The sequence below is a fragment of the Octopus bimaculoides genome, chromosome 4 (genome assembly GCF_046866305.1).
Source record: "Octopus bimaculoides isolate indiv1 chromosome 4, ASM4686630v1, whole genome shotgun sequence".
Classification (NCBI taxonomy): Eukaryota; Metazoa; Mollusca; class Cephalopoda; order Octopoda; family Octopodidae; genus Octopus; species Octopus bimaculoides.
Genome location: NC_142931.1, coordinates 54,716,381 through 54,743,880, shown reverse-complemented (window position 1 = coordinate 54,743,880; position 27,500 = coordinate 54,716,381). Strand labels below are relative to the sequence as shown.

The 27,500-nt window shown below is 33.6% G+C and overlaps 1 protein-coding gene across 9 annotated transcripts in view; it reads right to left on the bottom strand.

Annotated features, from left to right (window-relative positions):
* LOC106879207 (sodium-driven chloride bicarbonate exchanger) overlaps nt 1-27,500 on the bottom strand; it is a 281,395-nt gene that overhangs the window by 41,179 nt on the left and 212,716 nt on the right. The window lies entirely within an intron of this gene.

Sequence of the window (27,500 nt, the reverse complement as noted above, 5' to 3'; positions counted from 1 at the left end):
ATAAATCTGCTATGGAAACATCATTTCTTCCTTCCACCTCCTTGAGAAGAAAAATCAGTTATTTTCTATAATGAAATTATTATGTTGAAGCAGACTTTTCCATAATTAGCTGACAAATTTAGTTGAGTTTGTCAAAAAAACATTTCATTATATCACGAAACATTTGCCTAAAGATTCTGAAATTCTGCTATATCTCATGTTAGTAAAAATATAATCTTTATGAAACCTTAAAATTCTTTAGCTTATCTTTGGAGAAAATCTCTGTTGACATTTCATTAGTTTCTTCCTTCCTGATAAAAAAATTTTAAAAAAATAGAAAGAAAATGGAAACACTATTATAGTGTAAAGTTTGCATTTATTCAATTTATATCTGTTATCTGAGCTTCCAGCAGTTAACCAGTAAACAACAGATTGTACCAACAGCATACAGTGCTGGAAATTAAACTTTCTAGCAGCAATGTAAAAGGATAAACATTTATTTATACTTGTACAAGCTGTTCAACAGATGAATTACACTATTCTCCTTTACATTCTTCTCTTTAGAATCTATGAAAAACTAACTTAAAATGGATGTCTGTATAGTTTCCTGATGCTATTAATAGACAAAATGAAGAGTATAAATCTGCTGTAAGCATTAAACTTTCACATCATTGATTTCAAATCAGTAAGCTATTATTAAAGAGGTTTCATACTATTTTCTATATGGCATCAGAGACAACTAATACCTTTAACCTACACAACTAGAAATTCCTGTGTCACTAAAACGAAGTTTTTTTTTGTTAATGATAATTAGAATTATTGCTCAGCCTGCTGGAAATATCAACTAAATCCCCCCCTCTCTCTCTCTCTTAAATCTTATCCTACCATCTTGAGAAAAGAACACAAACAACTGATAACATAAAAGGAAAGGAACACAGACAAGTGATAACATAAAAGGATAAGTTGTTTGTTGCTGGAAAGTATTTAATTACAGGTGTGCAAGAAAAGACATGACAAGGCTTAAAACATTAAACTTTAATAGATAGATGTCAAGCCAGATATTATCAGAGAATACAAGAATAGAACTGAGAGAACTATGTGATTTTTTGATGCTTAATCCATACAGTCTATTGGTTCAATCTTTCCTTCTCTCTCTCACTGTATATATATATATATATATATATATATATATATATATATATATATATATCTTTTACTCTTTTACTTGTTTCAGTCATTTGACTGTGGCCATGCTGGAGCATCGCTTTTAGTTGAGCAAATCGACCCCAGGACTTATTCTTTGTAAGCCTAGTACTTATTCTATTGGTCTCTTTTTGCCGAACCTCTAAGTTACAGGGACGTAAACACACCAGCATCAGATATCAAGCGATGGTGGGGGGACAAACACAGACACACAAACACACACGCATATACACATATATACATACGACGAGCTTCTTTCAGTTTCTGTCTACCCAATCCACTCACAAGGCTTTGGTCGACCTGAGGCTATAGTAGAAGACACTTGCCCAAGGTGCCACGCAGTGGGACTGAACCCGGAACTATGCTATTTACCATACAGCCACTCCTGCACCTATATATATATATATATATATATATATATATATATATTACTTGTTTACACAGAATACTATGGCCATGCAGTCATGCTGGGGCACCACATTGCACAGTTTAGTTAAAAAATTTGGCATACTAATTTTTCCTTTAGTCTGGTACTCACTCTAACAGTCTTTTGTGCTGAACCATGAAGTTATGGGGATGTAAATAAAGCAACACCAGTTGTCAAGCAGTGTGCATGTGTGTGTGTGGGGGGGACGAATGCAGACACACATACATACACATGCATGCATACACACACACACACACAAGCTTTCACATAGTTTCTACCTACCAGATTCACCCACAATGCATTGGTTAGCCTAGGGCTATAGTAGAGGAGACTTTTCCATGGTGCCATGCAGTAGAACTGAACCTAAATCCACATGATAGCAAAGCGAGCTTCTTAACCTCATAGCCATACATGTGCCTACAACCTACCTGCCTACCTACCTACCTACCTACCTCTCAACATATCTATCTACGCACACACACACACACATCACAATCATTATCACCACTTTAAAAGTGCTTTCCATGCTAGCATGAATTGAGCAGGTCATAATCCAAGTTAGTTCTTATTCAGTGTCACTAAACTTCTAGATGCATTGCATAACCATGTCTCACTTGTATGTTTGATTTTTGTTTTGGTTTCTATGGCTAGGTGCCCTTCCTATATATGTTTTGATTCAAAGCTGTGTTGCTACTCGAAGTTTCATACACCAGTTGGGGCAGTTCAGTTTCTGTTGGAAACCCCCTTGGCATGACACAAACAAATGAATAGATGTATAAAATATCTAGGTGGAACCTATTGCTTTTGTCTAGGTGGTTTTTGATCAAAATCGAATAGCCCCCAACAGGTGTGTGTGTGTGTGTGTAAAAACAAGCATCAAATATTTTATAATTAGTTATCTAAGATATAGGAACATGAAACTCCAAGAAGCAACTGTCACACATACAACTTTAAATAAATGTTATGACTCAACATTACTCTGCTGAGCACTTCCTTTTACCCAATTGCTATCAAAATGGTGCAACTACCTTGTGTGCGTAACATCATCATCACCATAATATAAATATATGTGTATATGTGTATATATATATATATATATATATATATATATATATATATATCATCATCATCATTGGAACATACATATATAAATACATCATCATCAATAAATAGATGTATATATTGTCATAGTCTTATACACAGACATTCCTATATATACACACATGTATGTGTATGTACATTTATATTATCTGAGATAAATATCATAGTTTTCAGAAAAACTGAAACGTGTGTAATGTAAATAACTTTATTTATTTATTTTAAAATGTTTATTTAAAAGCCTTTTTCCTTAAATGTGGAGATTATTATTTTTATTTATTTATTTCCTTTTTGTAATTGGGAAGCTTGTAGTGAAGTGTTTTGGGATTCAGAGAAGATGTATCACAATTCTTTGGCCACTCAGAAAATCTTGAATATATATATATATATATATATATATATATATATATATATAAGGTAGCGATCACATGTAATGTTATAACATAATGGGTGAAGGACACTATATATATATATATATATATATATCACACTTCACCTGTTGTAACATTACATATGATCTCTACTTTATTATGAGGGCTAATTTTAAAAGGATAACATCATTGATTCTTATTTTATAATATCCTCTTCTGTCATGAGTATGAGATGATGTAATACTATGACTTTAAAAAAATAATGGTAACGTGTAGTTTGATTGCTTATCAGAAAATATCTTATTTTAACAAATCCTCTCTTCTTTTTTTGATTTTACAAATCCTTTGTTTTTCTAAAACATCTTGTATAACTTACCTGTAATATTCTTTGAAATGATTTCTTTTGAATCCCTTCTTTTGCTCCTTCTGCTGTGTAACCATCTATTGTATCTTTTCTAAAGCCAATGCTGATGGTTCCGATACTGGATTGGCTCGGGCAGGTAAAATTGCATCCTGTTCATTATACTTCTTACATAGTTTTCTGTAGCTATCAGTGCTAGTCTTTTTTGTGTGTGCGTGCTCTTTGTTTCATATTGCAATTTTTCCTTTCATTTTCGTACGTTACGTACTTATTTTATCCTTGCGTTTTTGTTTTCATCCAATGTTTTGGCATGCTGTGGTGTTCACGTAGCAGCTATATCAGTTGGGAGACATTAGATGCCTTCCATCTTTAGATGATTCTTTTAATTATTGTTATATTTAATTTTTTTTAACATTGAAATAGCATGGAGAATTATATTTTATTTTATTATTATTATTTCTTTTTCCATTTTTCTTGATTGAGAAGTTTCTTTCACTTATAATTTTAAAACCCTTCACTGCCAAAAAATTTATAAAAGATGAACATATATGACAAAACATAAAAGAATACATAAAATTGGATTCTGTCAAAAATGTTGCCAGAAAACACTTGGCTAATCTTTTCACTAATTTAAAATATATATTTAATTTATATTCTGCATTTTTAAAATTTAAACTAGCAAAAAAAAAAAAAAGAAAAGAAAAAAGAAAAAAATGATAAATAAACACTTGCTTTTATCATGTCATCTCTCAGTAAAACAAATATTCAATGTCATTCAATTGTTAATGAAACAAATATACTAAGAATTATGCCATTGCATTTTTGATTAAGGAATCCCTAATTAATTACCATGATTAAAAGAAATGATCATTTAGATCAGTTGAAATATGTTTGGGACATTTCACCAGTACAAAGGCCTTATTCACTGCTGTTTGCTATTGAGAACTCTTGCTTCAGGCAATAGATGTTGTTGTTGGTGGTGGCGATGTTTTTTTTATACGTTGCTTAAAGTGAGAATTCTTGTCAACAGCAAACAGCAGTAAATGCACTCTTTCTACAGGTCAAATATATCCCATACACATTTGAGCTGATCTAAATTTTATGTTTATTCATAACACTGCTTTTGCGTGCTTGCTACATTATATAAAAAAAAATTTCCTACTGAAGCAAGAATAACATTTGAAATGTTTACACTTCATACCTTGTGACATATAGTCACCTCTTACTGTTCATATATATATATATATATATATATATATATATACTTGGAAATGGATGTGTTGCTTTCAATTAAATAATAAATAATACACAATATGTATATATATATATATATATATATATATATATATATATATAAAGAATAAGGAGAAAATGGAGAGGTAATTAATAAAATTATTTATTAATTATAAAATATGATAACATCTCTGACAGCTGTTTCGATTCAGAAATCTTTAGATAATTAATTTATAAAATTAAAATCATGAAAAGATGAATCTCTTCAGAGGTTGTAAAGACATACTGATTAGAAATATATGTTGAGATAATGGCTATAAACCGTTTATATGGTCACCTTATAGTTGAACTTTCTATAGGTAGGTAACTAGCCAGTATTTTCATTGGATTTATGATCCCTTAATGAGGTTTATTACCTTTACTTGATTATATATAATATATATGTGTGTGTGTGTGTATATATACATATGTATGTATGTATATATATATATATATATATATATATATATATAAACATGCATATATGGGTACAGGACGTCACCAATGGTGCAAATAGAATGAAATACATAAATGAGAAAAACATAAGAAACAGGACAAGTTAACACAGAGGAAAGACCCTTCATCAGTTGTCGGCTGTCTGTCTACTCCTCCTTTCGAGCATTCAATGACAACATGATACTTCAAAGACAGTTGCTCCCATAAATTCTAAAATAAAATTTAGGATTTATGGAGGGTCAAAGTTAGGAACAAAAAGATGACAGTGCAGACATACAAGGAAACTGATGCATCCATTTCCAAGTAAGTTTATCTTCACCTTTTTGATGCCACTCTCTACTCTATACGGCTTTCTTCTTCCATCCTTCTCTAATTTCCTTTTTCTCCCGCTCCCTCTTTCACCGTTTTCTATCTGTGTATGTCTCTCTCTCCCCTCTTTCTCTTTCTCTCTCTCGTTGCCTACATGTGACAATCGTTCATCTTTCTTTTCCTCATGTGACCATCTTTCTTTTCCTCATGTGACCATCTTTCTTTTCCTCATGTGACCATCTTTCTTTTCCTGCACGGACATTCTATCTTTTCTCTTTTCAAAAAAAAAAAAAATGTTTCTCCCAGCATTCACTATTTTCCTCTCATTCTGGTCTATTGACCCACCATGTTTGGTTTCCTTGTATGTCTCCATTGTCATTTTTTGTTCCCTGCTTTGACCCTCTATAAATTCTAAATTTTATTTTAGAATTTATAGGAGCAACTATCTTTGAAGACTCATATTGTTGTTGGATGCTCGAAATGAGGAGTAAATAGACAGCTGACAACTGATGAAGAGTCCTTTCTCTGTGTTAACTTGTCCTCCATTTTTTTCTCATTTACATATTTCACTCATTTTTGTTTCATTTGTTTATGTATTTCATGTTATTTGCACCATTGGTGATGTCCTGTACCCATATATACATGTGTATATATATATATATATATATATATATATATATATATATATATACATATATATATTTGTCTCTTATAGTTATATTTCAGTGGGTTTCCATTTTAATATTTTTATCATTGGAAATGTTTTTTTTTTGCTTCTCTGTTTTTCTAGACTCTAAGTTATTGGAACTCTTTCATCATTATTAGTAATGTAGGGGGTTTGCTTTATTTTGAATTTGGTTTCACATAAAATGAAGAAAATCATTATTAATTTGAATCGATAATATCTATGGAGTTTATATATATATTGTATATTCCAATTGTTTGAATATATTACTGCAATAATTGGGCCAGCAGTGCAGAGTGACCAGCTAAGCACAATATTATATTTAGCATTCTTCCTCTATACACTAAATTCAAATATTGTCAAGGACAACTCAACCTTTGTATTATTCTGGAGTTGATAAACCAATAACATAGGAACATTGATTCAGTGAACTATAAAGTCTGTCCAAAAATAAACTGGACTTTTGAGAAACAAAGTTATGATTTACAAATTAATAAAAACTGAATCCTTCAAAATGATTCCCTTCATTTATGATGTGTTGTTTCTGATTCTTTTTCCAGTTATAAAATATCTTCTCAAAGCATTGTGCACAGTTCTCATAGCAGATTTTCTTGAATTTTTTCTATTTTTAAATTGGTGACCTTTCAGATGAGTGGATATTGATTTTGTAAATGGAAAAAAATAGTGTGCTAGATCAACTCTGGAGGCTGAGAGTTTTCTTGTGTTTTTGCTTACAGCTTCTAATAAGCAGTAATGCATGAGCAGATGCATTGTCATAGTACAGCATCCTGGTTTTGTTTGTCCATACCTCTAGCCCTTTCTTTTGCCTTGCTTCTCTGAAATGCCTCAAGACTTTCCAGTAAAAACTCTTCAATGATTGTATGACTACTTGAAACAAACACATTATGGATGACATGCTTCCATTCCAAAAAGATGACCAACATCACTTTCACATTTCATTGTCGCTCTCATATTTTCTGTTTTTGCAATGAGGATCATCCAACCCACTGCAATGACTACCTTTTTGCTTGGACATCATAGCCTGTACACCTGTATTTCATCATTATTTGAGTGATTAAATTGTTCTGTTTTTTTTTTTGCTAACAAATGTGGCATCAGGATGCATCTTAAATTTTGCTTTCAAAATCATGTGGCATTATCTTTTAAAGATGCCCCTTCTTTAGAAACTTCATAGATTCATGGATAGTTAGACAAAGATTTTATGGCTCACAACATCCGTCTTTGCAGTGTGATCAATGTCTGTTGTTTTGTAATGTCATCCAGATTCAGAATGTTCTTTGGTGGATATTCTTCTCCAGTCTGTAACACTGATGCCACTTGCAACAAGGCAGGCAGCTCAAACATTCCTTCCCATCATCCTGTTGTAGCATTAGAAATATCTCAAGATGGGAAAGATGACTTCCCTTTGCAAATACAGACAGGATACAGATGTGTGTCAATAGCCAGCTGGAGGAGATGTTCTCCTGGGGCTAAAAGCAACAGTAACATCCACCCTTAGGGGTCAGCCACATTTAAGTGGCAAATATACTTCACCTTGTCGTGCAGTTACTGTTAATACCTCATTCAGAGATTTAACATTGCTTGTTTTCACTTTTTCGAGATCAGTGAATAATTTCACTGGAAAAAGATATATGTATTTGCATCGGGACATTTTTCGCATCGAAGGTCAGCGATTGTCGTACGCTGAGGACGGGTAAATACCCAGAAACTCGAGTCCGTATGTATCGCAGATCAAGATGGGAAGGATGACTTCCCATCATTTTAGCTTTCAAATGATGCCAACCTGCTGGATAGGCAAGCAGACCAACATTCCCTCAATCGAAAGTCTAGTCCATCACAGGGTTACGTATGAGTGCTGTCATAATTCTGAAGCAACTTCTCTTTTGGCCAACAAGTTTAAAAAGGCCAGAAGTACATGCCAATTACAACTAAGGCAAATGAAACAGACAGGGTGGCAAAAGAAGACACAAGAGTTGCAGGATGCTGTGGACTGGTTCTGGGTTCAGTCTCACTGTGCAGCATCTTGGGCTGACCAAAGTCTTGTGAGTGGATTTGGTAGATGGAAACTAAAAGAAGCCCATTGTGTGTATGTGTGTGTGTGTGTGTGTGTGTGTTTATGTATGTTTGCTGTGTCTTTGTGTTAGGGTTTGACAACTGGTGTTGGTGTGATTTTGTCCCTGGAACTTAGTGGTTTGGTAAAAGAGACTGACAGAATAAGTACCTGTCTTTAAAAAAATAAGTACTGGGGTCAAGTCATTCAACAAAAAATTCTTCAAGGCAGTGCTCCAGCATGGTCACAGTCTAATGACTGAAACAAGTAAAAGATAAAAGATACATTTCTCAAAGCTTTTATCAACCAAATGAATTTCACTCACAAGATATTGGACACTCTGAGAGGCTACTGTAAAGATACTCAAGGTGTTGTCCAGTGAGACTGAACTCAATTTCATGCTTATATACATCAATTTATCTTGCCATCAATAAAATATAATTTAATTTAACAGTATCCATACTGCAGATGCATAAAAGCATCTCTAATCCATAGACATGAAATCAATCCTACATGGATAGTGAAAAGACACATAAACATCTCTTGGATTTCACAATATAATGATGAGATCACATACAAACATTGCTGAGATTTTATGGTTGTCTGTGAGTGATGCGTTTATGCGCCACTGGGGTTTCATAGCTATTGATAAGAGTCGCTTATATGTGTCTGTGCTATAAACAGTGTTAAATGTATAACAATAACATTAAAATTATAACTTGCAAATTATTCTAAGAAAATGTTTGATATATAGTGATGTTTGCAAAAGAAAGACTGTTCTGTTGTTGATCAGAGTGAATGGTATGTGGCAAGTGAAAAATATGTCGTGAGACTGTAGTAGAATACTTGAAGCTGAAGCATTTTTGGTGACACTTAGGATGAGTTAGTTAGATTGGGCCTCAAGATGTTGGGGTTCACTGTGGAGATGATAAATAATTAAGAGGCATGAAAAGATATTGTAGTTCAGACCTGGTTAACTTACATCACTATGGGAAAGTGGTCATTAAACATTTAATAAAATGAGGAAGTTGTCTGTAATGCTGTTGCTGCTGATGGTGATGAGGGTGATGACGATGATGATGAGGAGGAGGGGAGATACGGTAGCTGTCTTTTAAATTGTCATCATTGTTCAACAAAAAGAGTTGATTAATTTTCAAGGGATGTACTTTTAGGAAGTTGTACTTATCTAGTTATTTGCTCTGAGGCTCTATTTGAAACTAAGGCTCTATTTGAAACTAAAGCAGTTACATCATGGAGGAGCCATTTTAACTTTATAAAAACACAGTAACAAAAAAGCTGTTGAATTCACTTTTCATTTATTTGTTGAGCTGTTAAAATTTTTGCATTGGAACTGTGGTGTGATAAAAATTGGCACCTTATAAAATAAATGAATAGTGAATTTAACAGTTTTTGTGTGTGTTTGTGTTTAGTTAGCTAAATGGATTTTCTATGATGTCATTGTGAATTTTTAAATCCAAACTGTATTGCTGTTGGAATTATGAAAACCACTTATTTGCTATGAATACATTCAAAATACAGATTACTTGAAAGGAGAAAGGAACTTTCATTTATATTTATGATTGAGCTTGAGTGTGTCTATGATTTAAAAATCATATATATGCTCAACTGGCCTTCTGTCAGTTACCTTGATGAGGATTCCAGTTGATCCAATTAATGGAACAGCTTGCTGGTGAAATTAATGTGCAAGTGGCTGAGCATTCCACAGACATGCCTACCCTTAGTGTAGTTCTCAGGGATATTCAGCGTGACACAGAATGTGACAAGGCTAGCCTAATAAAATACAGGTACAATTTATTTTTACTAGTTGAGTGGACTGGAGCAAAATGAAATAAAGTACCTTGCTCAAGGACACAATATACCAACAGGAATTGAACTCATGGCTTTACAATCGTGAGCTGAATACCCTAACCACTAATCCATGCCCCATTACTGTTTCACTTTCATAGTTATAAGAATATTGGGCCTTAAACAGGAGTTGACTCATTTGTATTGCTGAGTTGTCGGTCTATCAAATATGAGTAGTGAAGAAAAAAAAATGCTGATATTAATTGAAAATGATGATCTGTATTTATATTTCAACATATTTAATTTTTCAAACTTTCTATGATTGTTGCTTAAAATTTCCTTCTCAAAAGTATAATATACAATGAAAGTGAAACATGAACAAGGAATACCTGAAATCATGCAATGATAGGAAATGGTCAAGGTGAGTGTGGCTCTTAATTGATGGGAAGTATTTAGAGCAGGTATGTTATGAAAGAAACAAGCATTGGCGACTTCAACCAAATGTGAGTAGAAGAAATAACAGCACTGGTATAATTTTACATACTGAAAGAAAAGTTAAACAGATGTGTAAAGAACCTATAATAAAGGTAGAGCAAAGAAGATATGGAATGCAATAAATAGATCTTTAGCAAAATGACTGAATCTGATCTCACAAAATTACGGTGTTGTATTGCAGAAAACAGTGTTATACTGAATATCTGCCCTGTCTATGCCAGCATTATTAAAACTGAAGGATAAAACAGTAATAATAATATTGCTCACAATAATACTTCTTATTCTCCCATGAGTTAACTTTCTATTACAGTAATGTTGTCACAGTTGAGCTTTTGTTTGAGTCAAGCTGATTAATTCTCTTGCTAAAAGTAAAAACCATATTTGCTGTTGCATTTTAGTTGTGTAGTTTTTTTCTTCTTCTTTGATATACCAACACATCTATTTATTTGGTGTGGAGGCGCAATGGCCCAGTGGTTAGGGCAGCGGACTCGCAGTCATAGGATCGCGGTTTCAATTCCCAGACCAGGCGTTGTAAGTGTTTATTGAGCGAAAACACCTAAAGCTCCACGAGGCTCCGGCAGGGGATGGTGGCGAACCCTGCTGTACTCTTCCACCACAACTTTCTCTCACTCTTAGCTCCTGTTTCTGTTGTACCTGTATTTCAAAGGGCCAGCCTTGTCACGCTGAATATCCCCGAGAACTACGTTAAGGGTACACGTGTCTGTGGAGTGCTCAACCACTTGCACATTAATTTCATGAGCAGGCTGTTCCGTTGATCAGATCAGCTGGAACCCTCGACATCGTAAGCGATGGAGTGCCAACAACAATATTTATTTGGTTCACTGGGAAATTAATTTTGATAATATTAATATAAAATGGGATATGCTGACATGTTGATTGTGGTAAATAAATTATCAAATTTTTAATTATACTTTCTTTATAAACTTCATTTTGTGCATTTTTGAGTAATTTTTGTTGCATTTTGGTTTATTGTTAAACCAATCAAATCAGATGATTGCATGCATATTTTTATTCTAAATTTTAACTATATGTAATCAATATATATATGTGTGTAATATATGTATATATATGCATGTATATATGTATATATATATATGTGTGTGTATCTATATATATATACATATGTGTATATATATATGTATATATATGTGTGTGTGTGTATATGTATATATACATGTGTGTATATATGTATATATACGTGTGTGTGTATATATATGCATATATAAATATATATATGCATGTGTATATATATATATGTATGTGTGTGTGTATATATATATATATATATATCTATATGTGCGTTAATATATATATGTATATATATATATGTGTGTATATATATGCATATGTGTGTGTGTATATATATATATATATATATATATATATATATATATATATATAGATATACATATATATGGATATAGATATAACAATTTAAAAGATAAGCATATCACAATGGATAAAACTCTAAGTGGACTTTTCCTTTTTCTCTCTTTTTCTTTGTGATGTAATCTTGGGATTGCATTGCTTTGTGGCATATGAACAATCAAAATTTATCAAGACAGAAAATTTTTTTTATGACTGCTGAAATGCTAATTGATGTATATTTGTACCTGTTGAGAAATTGCAGTAAATGTTTAACCAGACATATTCCATTAGGAATTGTGAATAAATGTATACATTGTGACTAGCACTGCTGTGAAATTGCAGTTGTTCGGTGGACCATATGTTGCAGGAACTGCACCATGCATCCTGATATGCAAAGATTACATGTTATCTGACTGCAGATGAGGTGGTTCAGTACTGAGTCTATGTAAAACCAAACGAGTCGGAATATTTATTTGTGTCTTATCATTGGTTTATGGTAGATTTATAGACTCTGAGCATTGTTTATCTTTGATGATAAAATGTGATTCTTTATTTTTTATAATTCAGCTGGAATTCAAGCAAGAGAAGCTTTTGATATGAATGTTTGTCATTGTTAATCTATTAATCTATTAATTTTTATCTATTAATGTTACTCACCATTGTGCATATCTTTGAAGTCAGTATGTCTCTCCAGATCATGTTGTTATTTCTCTGCATTGAAAGGTCAAAGCTCTGGTAGTACACAAAGAATTGCAAGCTGAATTCTTCAAGCCAAGCCAACTAGCAAGACACTTCACGGTAGATCAAGAATATGATGGGTAGATAATATCCATAATCTCAGTTGATCATGCTTGGGAATCCAGCCAGAAAGTCTAATGATGGTTGATCTTCATAGGATATGTGGAGGTGGTGCCTAAGGTTTTTCCACCCCACAACCCTCCCAGAAATAGTGGGCAGGAAAGATCGATGAATGGAGAGCAAACCAAAACATTTTTACCAACATATTTTCTATTTCAGTTTTCTGTTAAAATGGAGTCAATGAATCTGAAAATTTAATTATATAATTATGTTAGAGGAAGATTATATTTTGTTAACTGAAACTTCATGTCTCAGTCATAATTTCATGAAATGATATTAACACCACTTTCGTATGAATATAAACTAAGTGGTGTTATGGAAACTGAGACTATAGTGATTGACCCAACATTTGAATCAATTGGATTTTGATAAAATATGTAGCATCTTAAGCACTGGAATGTTGATTTTTCTGTAAATATGAGAACTATTTTAAATGAAGGGGTTACAAACAATTAGCAAAGAGAGCATTTGAGGTTCTATTAACAAAAGTGTTAGAAGAAAGAAATATTGAAAGCTGTTTTAGAGTTACATCAATCATTTCAAGAGAGACATATATTTTACTTTATGAATTATGTTCAAAGATAAAAAAAGGAAAAAAATAGTATTTTATTGCATACATTTACTCTTTCACATTCCTCTTCTTGCTGCATGAATTCACAATATTCAGTCCATTCAGTGTTTGCCAAATTCTTGAAGTAATTGCTGTGTTAGTCTTCCTTAATAACTAATTTGAATGTCTTTCATTTTCTAATTTCCTATCCAATCAATAAAGTCTTATTTTATCTTATTAGATATTCTGATTTCCAAAAACCTGATTTTTATCCTTTATATTCACCCTCTTTTATCCTAAGTGCCTAGAATTATTTGAAGCATCTTATTTATTTATTTATTTATTTATTTATTTATTGTACCTAATCTAAAGGCAAGTATTATTTCATTTGGTGTTTTACTTTTAATTCTTTCTGTACCTACTTTGGAAACTTTCCTGCTCATCTCAGTGATTATGCCAACTTTTAGCCAAGCAATCTCTTCTTGTCGTTACACTGCATTAATCATTTTCATTCCTGCCTATATATGACCCATGTTAAAACAAATAGTTTGTTAGAGTTTAAAGTTGAGCTTCAAGGTTGATATGACAGTCAGATCATAATTTGTACTTGTTGAGAGTTTTCTTTAATATCTAGACAGGATAGTAACTTGGAAGGAATAAGACTATTTCAAAACAGGATTGTGGATTAACTTAACTGATGAATTGAAATATCTAAGAAACAAATGATATTGTGAAATTATCTACAATATTGTAGAAAAGTAGATATGTGACAGAAAATTTGATAAAAATTACATACAATCCCCAATAGTCTTTTTTCTTAATCTTAAAAAAGAAAAAACATATTTAGCTATAATAATACATAAAGAAATGCTGAGCTCTAATTGTGGAGGGTATCTGTAGAAGGGGTAGACTGAGGAAGATGTAGGATGAAGTGGTGAGAAAAGATCATTAGATGCTTGGCCTCACTAAGAAAATGACAAGGGACCAGATGTGGTGATTTGCTGTAATTGATAAGACACATCAAACTAAGTAAAATCACTGTCTTCCACACATACAGCTTTGTCCTTTCAGGTACCAGTGCCACTTAAAAAGCACCCATGCTGGTGCTATGCAAATGCACTCATGCTGGTAGCATGTAAGATGCACCCAGCACATTCATTAGGAAGGGCATCCAGCCATAGAAACCATGCCACAACAAACAGTTTAAGTCTGGACAGACAACTCCCTGCCACCCAGCTCCATGTCAAACTGTTCAACCCCTGCTAGCATGGAAGAAGGATGTGAAACAATGATGATGGATTGTAGGTCTTATAATAATAATTGGATTTTATAATTGGTGCTGGTAATGAACCAGCTCTTTGTGTCAGTGAACAGAAGTGAACAGAAATTATGTTTATTGAACATTTAAAGATTTTGTGAGTTATGAGAAGGTTGCAATCATGCTGCACAAAAAAAGAGCTTCTGTGTAATGATTTTTCTGTCCATATAATTTGTTATGCCAGGAACATGTCCTACAATATATGAATTCCACCAAAAAATCCTGTTAAAGTTGGCTTCATATTTAAAATGACAAAATATTTACATGTGCTATTTTGGTTTCAATGCAAGTTGCTTGTATTCACTGGAAGTTCTGTTAGAGGATCTATATTTTATCAACTTTGTTAATCCTATGAGTCTATACTTGTTTCAGACTATTTTCCTATACCATTTTACATGCTATCAATCCTCTATATCTATCTTGTGACACTTCTTCAGCCAGTCCTCATTAGCAGTCCATCATCTACATGTTGCTGGCATTCACCCACCACTGTCTTCTTCACACTTCTTTGGTTTTCATTTAATTTTCTTCTCTCTACAGTTTATGAGTCTTATCTCTTCAAGAAAATATATTCATGTTCTATCATTTTAAAATTAATTAGGCAATAATTATTTAATGTAACTACATATGTTTTTAATTAGCTCTCTATTTTGAAACATGCAAATATTTTAAAACTTATTCTTTGTGTTTTTGTTCAATATTTGTTTTTTTTAATATTGAATTTAAAAATCATAAACAGGAATGCATAAAAATATAATAATTACATTATAAATAAACTTACTTCTCAAAAATCTAGAAACATAAATAGTTCTTTCACAGAGAGTGAAAGAGGGAGGGAGGGAGGGAAAGAATTTGATTTTATATACATTTATTAACGAAAGCTTCTTTGCTGTAGGCTAATTTGAGAATGTAAATCAAATATTCATTCCTATATTTTGTAGAAAATTATAATTAGCTAAATTATTTACATTAAACTATTTCAATGAAATTTATCATTTGCGAAAGATGTTTCTTAAAAATAAGTAGACAGATTTTCATTAAGTATCAGTCTTCACTCAAATATTTAGTCCTATAAAGAGTATTGCTGGTCTGCAGATGCTTCCAAATATATGTAGATTTCTACAATTACAGAAACCTTTAAGCCTTTTCACATAGGGTAGAATGAAAATTTTCTGAATGGAAAGTACCATTTAACATTAGAACAGGTTATAGAATAACCTCCCATCTACAGCCAAAGTCAAATTTTCCAGTTAGAAAATTAAGCATTGCTGCACATAATTAATTTATCTGTCCCTTTGGCAGTTGTTACCATTGTGACACACTTAACACAATAAGATGTTTATGAAGCACAACAATCAATCGTCTAAGCACACTGAAAGTAGTGCATGCAGCTTTCAAACTTACATAAAATTTAAGCTGAAGAGCTTTAGAAGATACAAATGAAACCCTATGTGAAATTTCCAAGGAAAATGACAGTAGTTATTGCAAGGTAGGCTCAGTTGTCACTAGATATGAATAAATCTTTCAAAAGGTTTCTTTCACAATAATGACAGCTCAACGCAGCTAGTATATCAAGCAGTTAAGGTTTTGATTTCCTATTCATCCTGCTCAATTTTTCACATATTATCTCCTTTCTGTGCCTTTATGTGTCTCTCCCTCCTCTAAGCTACATCTTAAATTTGCCATACCTTGTTTCTAACACCTCACATATTTGCTATCTCTTATATTTGCTCTTTTATATTAGCCGTTGGTGCTCACCACCCGTTGTTGTTGTCCCACTCTCTATAGCCACCCTTATGTACCTCTGACCTCCATCTCTGTTACTGTACATCACCTTGCATACCATCATTATTTTCTCATCTATCCTTACTTTCTCATTTTCTTGACCCACTTTGATCTCTGTCACCTTATCTTATCCCCTTCCACACTGATATTTCCCATCAACTACACCTCTACCCCCCCAATCACTACTCATCTGTTACTCTCCTCTGAGGCTCTTTTAAGATTCATCTTTTTCTCCTTCCCTGCAATCTACTTTCTCTTTTATAACCGTCTTCTTGTACCTTGAACTGTTCTGACTCTTGGCATCATCATGTCTATCTTCTTTCCAGCTACTTCTACCCACCCTTTTATATCATGAGTTACTCATGTATCTTCTCTGTTGCAGGACATGTTCTGTCCCTCTGTCACAGTTTACTCTCTCTACACTTTGCATAAAGCCACCTTCCTCTTTCTCAGTGCACCCTCTCACTCAGTAAGGTGTCCCTTTTCCTCCATTTCTCTTATCTTGCAAATTATTTGGTGACCTCACTAGTGCTGGTACCATGAAAAATCACCCAGTTCACCCCATAAAGTGATTGGTATTAGGAAGGGTAGAGACCATTCTAAAGCTGAGATTGGAACTCACTGCAGTCTTATATCTTGCTGGATCATGTCAAACTGTCCAGCCCATGCCAACATGGAAAATGAATGTTAAATGATGATGATGATATCAGTGCCATTAACTTAATTGAAAAGAATTAACTTGGACTGTATAGCAAAACTTCAACTGTAACCACTGCTGTTACCACCATAAATACTGGTTATAGGTCTTATTTATCAGTATTAACTTGGGGATAAACAACGAGCACATGCACACGCAATACACGTGCACATAAATTTGTATGTGTATGAGGAGATTTTTTTTTTCTAGTTATGCATCTCTATTTAACAGATCTAAGATGTCTGGTAAAGTTCAGTGTAATTTTAGTGAGGTTAATTCTCTTTGTTATAATCTTCATCAAGAGTATTAAATATCTGTGCAGTTTCATGTGATTTAGGATTGAGTTCAACTTGTGTGCTAGTGCAGTAGCAATGCTTGCAATTGATTGCAAATGACTGCTTCTAATCTTGAGTTAATTGTAAAACACTGCAGTTTTTTTTTCTTCTTCTAATGCAACTGAACAGTTACATTTGAAAAGAGTCAAGAATCTCTCTTCTGTCATTTTCTCTTCTGCCAGCATCTCCGCTCTCATCAATGTTGCTTCCATTGATTTCTCTTGAGCCACCAAGGGAGTGCCTACATTATTGCTTTGCTTGCCTGAAATAGCTGCCAAATCTCCAGTTTTCCTCTGTCTTCTAAAAAGAGGGAAGAATACATGAAATAATGTAGTCTTGCATAGTGTTTAGAGCGTCAGGCTCACAATCATGAGGTAGTGAGTTTTATTCCTAACTGGGCTGTGTGTTGTGCTTTTGAGCAGCAAGACACTTCATTTCATGTTGCTCCAGTTCACTCAGCTGTAGAAATGAGTTGCGATGTCACTGGTGCCAAGCTGTGTCGGAATTTGCGTTTCTCTTGGATAACATTGGTGGCGTGGAGAGGGGAGGCTGGTATGCATGGGTAACTAATGGTCTTCCATAAACAACCTTGCTTGGGCTTGTGTCTTGGAGGGGAACTTTGTAGGTGCAATCCCATGGTCATTCATGACTGAAAGTGATCTTTACCGAAAGTGATCTTTACCTTTAGATATCCTTAAAAGGACTTTCTGGTCATGGCTGGAATATCTTTTGATTATAGTTCTGCCTGATCTCTGAGCTGACATGGGGTTAAATGACAAAATCTTATTTCTCTTAGTAGATTTTTATTTCTGAAAGTGGAAATTTTATATTTAACCCTTTCGTTACTATATTTCTGACCAAAATACACCCCTCATGAGTTTCAATTAAATTCTAAAATAATCATGAATTTAGACTAGTCTCATTAAACACCTGTAACTTTTTTTATTTATCAGCATATTAATGTGATATATGGAACATAATTAAAGAAAGGGTTCTTAATCAATTCTATTGCATAATTTTTGTCTCAAAGTTCTCCACGTACTGGGAGGGGGGTGTACTGCTAGTGTCTCTCACATGGAAATATTGGTTCAGCTTCACGAATGAACCAAATAATGGTTCAGCTTCGTTCATAATACTGGAAATATATTCATCGCCAAAAGGTTCCTGATCACTCCAGTAATTTGTTATTCTGGGTAACTGTCTAATAATACCTATAATAATATTTATGGCAAAAAATGCCTGTATTTCATCTACAGTTGCAGGAAACCACAAGCTATCTTTTTTTTCTGGTTTGTTTACATTCTGCGTAACGGTTTGTTTCCACAGTAACCATTTCAAACAAGCATGAAAAAGAAGTCTAAAGGTTTCGCTTCCTGAGAAAGACTATGGGTAGACCCTGTTTCCTCAGAAAAATTGTTAATAAAAATATTTTTTTAATCTTTTTCTGGTGTAAAATCATCCTCGCTGTCGCCGTCGCTGCTTTCAGAATCGCTGCTTTCAGTTTCGGATACAGAAATATCCGATTTATTATCGTTCACCACGTGCTTTTGTAGCTCATTCATTCTTTTCTTCGATATCTCCATATCTTCTGTTGAAAAACCTTCAAATTCGGAATCACTACTTGATAGCATGAAACTCCTCTCCATCTTCAAAGTTAAAAAAAATTAACACCGCAAAAAATGTGGAAAAAAATCTTCCAAAATTCACTGAGTTCAAATGTCACGCCAAACAATGTGGGAGACAATAACTCAACTGTTTGCAAAATGAAATCAGGTGTTTTAACAAATGTACTAATGAGATTTGGGTTCAAATATACATTTAAATAACAATGGGTACGCTCGGCCGGCTACGACCGGGTTAATCTTATGAACCAAAAAATTTTTCGGTCGGCTTCGGCCGGGTTAGTAACGAAAGGGTTAAATCATAAAGCTTACAAAAGATTTTCCCACAATAATGACAGCTATCAGTAGCTAATATATCAAGCAACTAAGTTTTAGATTCACTATGTCAGTGCCATTAAGCTTCTGACTGTGAAAATTAAATTTCATGGTTATTCCAGTAATGATGTTAAATGTCTACCAAAAGATACCATTGGTATTTAAAATTTTTTTTTTTTTTGCAAATCATGTTGCCTCTATAAACTCGACATATCACAATGAAAAATAGTTTTAAACCTGACATTCTCAATAAAAGATATAAAACTGCTTTCTGCAGTTGAGGGTAATAAAGTTTTAGTGGATTTATCAGATTCCTGCATAAAAAGAGTTAACATAGTGGAAGAAAGTTTACCTTGAACTGCCCAATAACAAAATCCTAAGCACAACACGACCAATGCCATTACTTCTTACACTACCTTCCTCTGATGCTATTATCATCATCACAACCACTACCATCATGATCACTATTACCTACCATTCCATTTGAACTGTTCCATTTGTTAGGTTGTTAAATAATAGCTATAGTTATATTTGGCAATAATACTTTTTCCCTTTGCTGGAAACCAGTTTTTGTTGTGATGCTTAACACTTTTGTGGTCATCTTTCTTGTATATTGCTGAAAAGTTTAATGAATTTTGAAAAATAATCAAGAATTTCAAAAGATTTAGAAATAAAACTAACTCTATTATTTGTTAAGCTGATGGTTGATTATAACTCAACAAAAGGACTTGGCATGAAATTATATTGAGATGTTTTAATTTAAATATGAGCATGTTAAAAATGAGGAATTTTTGTGTTAGAACCAGCAGGGTTTTCAGGTTGGTTTATATCAAAAGAGTTAATAAATATGGTTGAATTATCTTCTGTATGTTATTAGTTTGTATTTCATTGGTGCCTGGAGGAGCAGGCTAAACACCAAATTAAATATAGTCTTACTGTCTTTATAATTGCTACTGCATAATTATAAGAAATAATAGTTTAGAGATAGTAATATATCAATGCAAATATTATTGATCTATAAGTATTTGATAATTGCTCTATGCTGCGGATGATTTATGGTTAAAATTAATTCTGTTATATAACCTGTCATGATATTGATATAAATACTCAGATTAGCAAACATACAAAATATCCTTTGGCTTTTTCAACACTTATTCAGTTAGGTGATTGTAAATAATGTCACTGCAATATATTCAAACTGTTTTATACCCTACTACTTTCTTAACCTCAGGCCCAGTATTTTATAATACTATATTAAAATCAATTTACTTTTTATATATAATTAAGTCTAGCAATAATATTAATAGTACGTTTATGGTATAAAGTTGATAATGACAAATTGATTATTACTCTAATGAATGAAGTAATCCAAGGTTAATAGCTTCTGAGATTAATATGAGATTTCAATAAGCTTGCATCTTGTTCATCATCATTCATAGTTTGCAATGGTTTTCAATGGGAAAGTTTACAATTCCTGTAAACCTTTACAAGCCAGGAGGTGGTCAGGTCAGTTCTTGAAATTTTACCTTAATGTGTATAAGTTACTATGTTTTCAGTCCTAAATCTTCAGTTATTTGTTTATTTATTGTATATGATTTGAGAGCTAAGATCATTCATTTTCATTTTACCTGATAGTTTAAGCTTCTATAAAATCGTCTTTTGATAAAATTGATTAACTGTTGTAATATGGAAAGTCATATGAAATCTGTTATATTGTATTTACCGTGTACATTGTATATTGTATGTATATGAGTATGTATATGTACATGCATAAATGTGTGTGTGTGCATGTTTCTGTACATGCATAAATGTGTGTGTGTGTGTGTGTGTGTGTGTGTTTCTGTACATGCATGTGTTTGTATGTATATATAAATATATACAAGTATATAACAAATAATGCTTCTATATCACAATGCTTAAACAAATTACAATGCTCTTCTTTCATATTAATAGATACATATATATATTTATATGTATATATATATGAGTAGGATTGTGTGTAATTATATACCTATATATATATATATATATATATATATATATATAAAAGCACCCACTACACTCTGAGTGGTTGGCGTTAGGAAGGGCATCCAGCTGTAGAAACTCTGCCAAATTAGATTGGAGCCTGATGTTGCCATCCAGTTTCACCAGTCCTCAGTCAAATCGTCCAACCCATGCTAGCATGGAAAGCGGACGTTAAACGATGATGATGATGATGATGATATATATATATATATATATACACATATATATATATATATATGTGTGTGTGCGTGTGCGTGCATGTGTATCATCATCATTTAACATCCTTCTTTCTTGCTGCATGGCTTAAAGTTTCTAAGTACATTAAAACTGTATTTTGTGCAATGCAAATATTACTCAATACTTTGGACATTGTGTAGAGTGGCTAGATATATTTATTATGAAAATTTGTTTGATGCTTCTTTGGGTAGGTCTTCTCATGAGTGGGTTAGTGAGTAAGTTGATTACATTGACTCCAGTGCTGACTGGCACTTCATTGACTCCAAAAGGACGAAAAGCAATGTTGACCTCAGCGGAATTTGAACTCAGAACGTAAAAATAGACAAAATGCCACTAAGCATTTTGTCCTGTGCGCCATTGATTCTGCCAGCTCATAACTCTCTCCTCATTTGATATAATAATTTGTTATAATAAACACATGTATACACACATGCACACACACACGCACCCATGATTGTTGCATATATAAATACATACATGTATATATTAGAAGGCCTTTCCTGAGTCGTAGGCTCATAAGGCTGAGTTTTTTAGATTCTCTAACACGTATATTCATCCTCTGGACAGGATGCCAGTCTGTTGCAAGATTACTCATTTTCGCCAGCAGCTTGAGATGTAATGTTTTGCTCAAGAACACAATGAATCACTCAGTCCAGGGATCGAAACCTCAATCTTCTTATCATGAATGCAACACCCCAACCACTAGGTCATGCACTTCCACAATTTACAATGGTATTCATCTAGAAATATCTCTCTTAGTGTTTTTTGGTACTACTTTATCTAATTTGTCCTTCTTGTTTCTCATGAGAGTAGGGTGTGATTTGTAATAGATATGGTTACTATTTGCAGATCCCTTGTTGACTCAATGTACTGAAGTTGATTTTTACCCATCAGCAACTACAAACTCTTAAACCATTATGATTTGGTTGACTCTGCTTTTTGTCCTACTAATGTCAAGTGCTGGGGGTTAGTTTAATCAAATGTAATCCATCTTCCCACCAAAAAATTGTGAACGTGTTTCAGTATCAGAAATTCTTTAGTGAATTTGTTTGTAAGCCTTTAAGGCTTGTAAATGGAATGTTAACTTATATTGATGAAGTGTTTAGATGTATTTCTCATCCATTGATATATTTACCAATTTCATTTTACTTTCTTCTTATTCTCTCTCTTTCTCTGTCTCCCTTTTGCTCTTCTTTTGTTTTCTCTTTTATTCACTTCTCTCTACACTTTCCTCTCCTCTTTGCCACCTACACCCCTCCTTCTTTCATATACGTCTGTTGTATAACTTCATGTTTCTAAGGAATTACTAAACTCATTTGAGAAGGCATTATGCCTGTAGTTTGTTTGAGAATTCATTTGTTGTAGTGTAATGTATTTTGATATCATGTGAATGGGAGAGAGAGAGAGACAATGTGTGCACCAATAACCTCTTTCCTTAACAGACAAAATCAGTGGGTGGAAATATATTAAAAATATTATTTGTGAGGGAATCTTATTGATTCAAATCTCATTTCCAAAGCCGACCGATCACATGTAAAATCAATTTGATTATATAATAATGTTTAAGATTCCCTGCCTATTTCTGTCAGACAACACGATAGACTATATATTTCATCAATACAGCTTAATCATATTTTCCGGTTCCTTGTGCTTGATAATACAAGTTGTAAACAATTAAAAACATACAACACACGCACACACACACACACATACACAAACACACACACAAATGTATGCTTCTGAAAACTTACATGCACACACACTCTTATACACAAATGTACGCTTGTGTACACAGACACACATACATGCACACAGACACATACTCACACATTGGAAATAGACTAATACACAAACGCATGTGCATGCAAGCACTCCTCAAAATAGACTCACACACACACATGCACACACACTCATGTATGTACGTGCATGCCACCTACACCATATATGTGTATGTGTGTGTTTGTCTCTATGGTCTAATGGCAATAGAACTGTAAACTAAAGTGGGTTACCTAAGACAAGACCAGTTTGAAATTGAGTGATACTTTACTGAAGAAGTGGAGACAGTGAGAATGTTAAATTCAGTTTCATTTGTATCCATTTAACAACCAGCAACAGCATATTTCCTACATGACATACATAGATACCCATACATGTCTGAGACAATGATGGGGCATCTGTATGGTTACATGCCCAGCAAGAAATAGCAACCAAATTGTATTTACCAACTTAAAAGAAATTAAGGACATTTTGGATATGGTACTCCCAAAGACAACTTTACCTTTCATCTTTTCAAGGTTGAATTAAATATGGGTATTTGTCAGTACTGGGGGTTGATCTCTGTCTGTCTGTCCGTATTTCACTGTCTGTCTGTCTGTCTCTCTCTCTCTCTCTCTCTCTCACCATTTGTCTGTTTCTGCTTGTGTCTCTGTCTGTCTGTCTATCTTTGTGTGTATGTCTCTGTCTCTGTCTCTGTTTGTCTGTCTCTAGCTGTCTTCCCATCCACACCCCAATCAATCTCTTTCTCAGGTGGCTGTGTCACACTGCAGGAGGGATTTAGGGATAACCACTTGCCGTCTCCCTTTCTGTGGAAATGGAAGACAGTTGAGCAAAGTGGCCAGTAAACTTTTCTCATAAAAAAAAGAAGGAAAAAAAAAACTGACAAAAAAATGGAAAGAAAGGACAACTAGCTGGCAGATTTGTTATAGTATCAGGCAGGACATCATGCAGTATTTATTCTGATACTTTGTCCTCTGAGCTCAAATGCCACTGAGAACAATTTTTTTTATTGGAGCAGACATAGCTGAGTGGTTAAGAAGCTTGCTTCCCAACCATGTGGTCTTGGGTTCAGATCCACTATGCAGCACCTTGGTAAAGTGTCTGCTATTATTACCCCAGGCCAACCAAAGCCTTGTGAGTGGATTTGGTTGTTGGAAACTGAAGGAAGCTTGTTCTATACTTGTGCGTGTGTAACAATACTAACATTAATATCTCTCATGAGCATTAATGTTCTTTATGTATTTCTTAAAAATTATATATATATATATATATATATATATATATGTATATGTGTGTGTGTGTGTGTGTGTGTGTGTGTGTGTGTGTGTGTTTGTGTTGTGTTTGTCGTCAAGAACCGTATGACTACTGGTGTTATAAGTGTTGAAATTGATTTGATGGACTAAACCTTTCAAGGTGGTGCCCTAGCATGGTCACAGTATGAAAGAAATAGAGGATAAAAGATAAATGCTTGCTAGAAGTATTTAAGGATTGACTGCTATGTGGTATATAACATACAACAGATGTAAAATAAAGAAGTGACACTATGCTTGTTGAGGATGAGTGAACCATGAGTAAAATGCTTTTGATCACATGTTGGCTTATTCAGGGCTGACCTAAGGCTAAATGGTAATGTACATACTTATCTATATTTGTTTAGAAACAAAATAATTTAGAAATAAGTTTTCATCATCAGCAAGTATACTTTAAAAAAAATGTTTATGTTACTTGTTTCAGTGTGGCCAAGTTGGAGCACTGCTTTGAATGGTTTCGTCAAGCAATTGATCCCAGTACAACATTGGTTGTGAAGCAGTGAGGTGTGGAAGAAACACAATGACCCCTCCACACACACACACACACACACACACACACACACACACACATAAACAAACACACACGGCAGGCTTCCACAATTTCTGTTTACCTAATTCAAAAACAAGGCATTTAGTTGCCCCATTGGTGTAATAGAAGACAAAAACACTTGCCCAAGGTGCCAAGTATTGGGGCTGAATCCCAAACTATGTGATTGCAAAGCAACATATGTATGTTTCTGTTGCCTTGGTGCCTTTGTATTGTTACTCAACTCACAAGAAAAACCAGTGAAATCTCCTTCAAATCACACTACCTCACAAAGGAATGAACGCGGACAGTGTAGTCATTAGATCTACAAATGAAACAGATGGTGATGACTGTAAAACTTTTTAATCAATGATCTGTTTGAAGTAGAGCTGATCTGGGGCTATACAACAGCAGTATGCCATCTCTCCATCACCCTACCCAGTTTCCTATTATTCAATAGTTTCTAAGGGAACCCACTTTTGTTTTCTTTCTATACATTTATGGACAGAGACATATAGTTACAGGTGTTCTCTCTGCCTCTATCTGTCACTTATCCTGTTGCTCCCATTTCTCTCTCTCTCTATCTCTCTCTCTCTCTCTCTCTCTCTCTCTCTCCCTCTCTTTCTCTCTCTCTCTCTCTCTCTCTCTCTCTCTCTCTCATACACATACACACATTCACACATACATCTTTGTTCAGTGGCATACTTAGTTTTATTGTTGTGTTACTAGCATTTATTGACTAGTCATTAAGAGCTTTCATGTGGTACATGAGAAAAATGGCAGTTCAAACATAAACGAAAAGACACTGTTGAAATATTCTGTGTGTGTGTGTGTGTGCGTGCGCATGTTTGCTTGCTTGAGTATTTATGTGTTATAGATGTTGTGGGTTAAGAGAGAGAAAGAATGAATGAATAAACATGAATATGAGTGTTGAAACAAAGAAGCATTATGTATATTGTTTTAAATGGGTTTTCTTATGCAAAAGTTATAAAAACAAGAAACAAGGAAACAATTTTAAGGTAATACATTTTAAGCCTAACAAAAAGTAATTGAATTTATAATATCTGTTTCTCCTTGATGCGTTTCAAGTATCATTGTCATCATTATCATCATTATCATCATCATCATCATCATCACTATATCATCTTCATGTATTTCATTTAAAAATACAACATAAAAACAAATCAAACAGTCTGAGAATATTGGTAGCCTATTAACAACATTGAAGGCTTGTTTATCAACAATTCCACAGCAATCAAGCAAAAGAATAACGTTTTATTTCAGTTAAAAAGTACACACTCTCTTTAAGCAAGTGTCCTCAAATGTCCTTGTAAATGTGTCCATAAATCTCTGCCTAGAGTCAATTTAGAAGTACATTTAATCAGTTAGCTGGCCTATAGGTGCTTTTAACAAAGTCCACTCTGTTGCAAGTATTCAGGACCAGGCGTTCAGTCTGATGAAAACTTCCTTCTGCATAGATAGCCATGAAAAGGGGCCATGGACACTGCCCTAAGTCATGAAATATATTATGTTTATAAGGAAAATTGAATGAGATAAGCTCTTGGTGAACTGAGTTCATTAAATAAGATTGCTATCATTTAGTCTCAAACCGTCCTTGATTAAGCAGACCTATGATCAAAGATGTTCTAACATTCATCATTCAGTCATATGTGCCTAGGACTGCATTGTCTAATGTGTGCTGCCTATCTTTTAAGATGGAGGGTGGTGGAGAATTTGATTTTAGGGAGATTTAGCTAATGTTTCTAATAGGTGGAGCAACTGTAATTTCTTGAATTTCCTGCTTTGTGGCACGGTTTACTTGTGTTGTCAAAAATATGCATAACTCACAAATCTTACATTAGCATGTTCTCTTTCTCTCCTGTAAACCTAAGCCTTTCTATCTGTTCAAAGAATCAGCATATTTTGGAATTATAGTTTTCTGTATGGAATGTATCCCTTTTGTCACCATATCTCTATTGAAATGTGCAGCCTTTGTCTCAATTTCTTTGGAAGCAAAGATGAATTTAGTGAAATAACATCATACTTATTAAGCTGGGGGTTTGAAATGTAGATTAACATAAAATTTTGATAGGAGGATTTAATTTAGATGCTTATAACATAGAACAGGAATGGTCTCAGGTAGGCTGCTGTCAGAAAGGTTAAAGAAAACAAAGACCAAAAGAACATCATCTGCGGCTGTTATATATTCAAGTGTGAAGTTAAT